The sequence below is a fragment of the Chrysochloris asiatica genome, unplaced genomic scaffold (genome assembly GCF_000296735.1).
Source record: "Chrysochloris asiatica unplaced genomic scaffold, ChrAsi1.0 scaffold00224, whole genome shotgun sequence".
Classification (NCBI taxonomy): Eukaryota; Metazoa; Chordata; class Mammalia; order Afrosoricida; family Chrysochloridae; genus Chrysochloris; species Chrysochloris asiatica.
In genome coordinates this window covers 1,204,108-1,205,032 of record NW_006408742.1, presented here as the reverse complement: position 1 = coordinate 1,205,032, position 925 = coordinate 1,204,108, and positions in this window count along the sequence as shown.

Sequence of the window (925 nt, the reverse complement as noted above, 5' to 3'; positions counted from 1 at the left end):
CATGTTGGAGCCCTTCACATCATAAAAACAAAGCAAACAAATGAAGACCTTCCTCAGTCCCAAATCCCCCTCTGGTTGGTAATATATATTTTTGTTCCCTTCCCAAGCTTGTTAGAGAGTTGTATACATGCCCTTTCTTCATTTCTTCACCTTTTTATCATTCCTCAGCACCTCCAGCCTGGCTAGCTCCCCACTCTGTGGCCCCCTCCACCAAAGCTATGTGAGTTAAGGTCACTGGTGACCTCTGTTACCGAGGGATGGTGCTCAGTCCTCATCCTCTTTGACCTCTTGGCAGGGCATCCAACACAGCTGGCCACTTCCTACTTCCTGATGCACTCTCTTGTTGACTTTGAGACACTACACTCTCTGGATTCCTCTCCCGCTACTTCTTCTTTACCCAATTCTCTTCCTCTATTTAATTATTAGATATTGGAGGCCACAAGACCCAGTCCTGGGCCTATTTCTTTTCTCATTCTACACTCTTTCCCTAACCAATCTCATCCACCCCTTGGGTTTAAATGGAGGATCAAGCCCCTTTCTTTACCCATTCACAGGCATCTATAAGACATCTGCAATATGCCAGTTTTCATGAGTTTCAGGAACTTTTCCAACCATGTAGTGAAGCTACTTTATATATTTCAAAAACAACAACAACAACAACAACTCTTAATTTGCATGTGGGAGTCCTGGTGTGGTGCTGGAGGGTTAATGCGCAGGACTGCAAAATCAGTTTGAACGTCAAGGTCAGCGGTTCAAGCTCACCAGCCGCTCCTTGGAAACCCTATACAGGGTTGCTATGATTTGGAACTGACTCGATGGCACTTAACAACAACTCTGCATGTGTGTATCATTTTTATTTAATTTTAGCTAAGATGTACTGATTGCTTACTCTCTGCCAGAAGATATTATCACAGCTCAAAAAAAA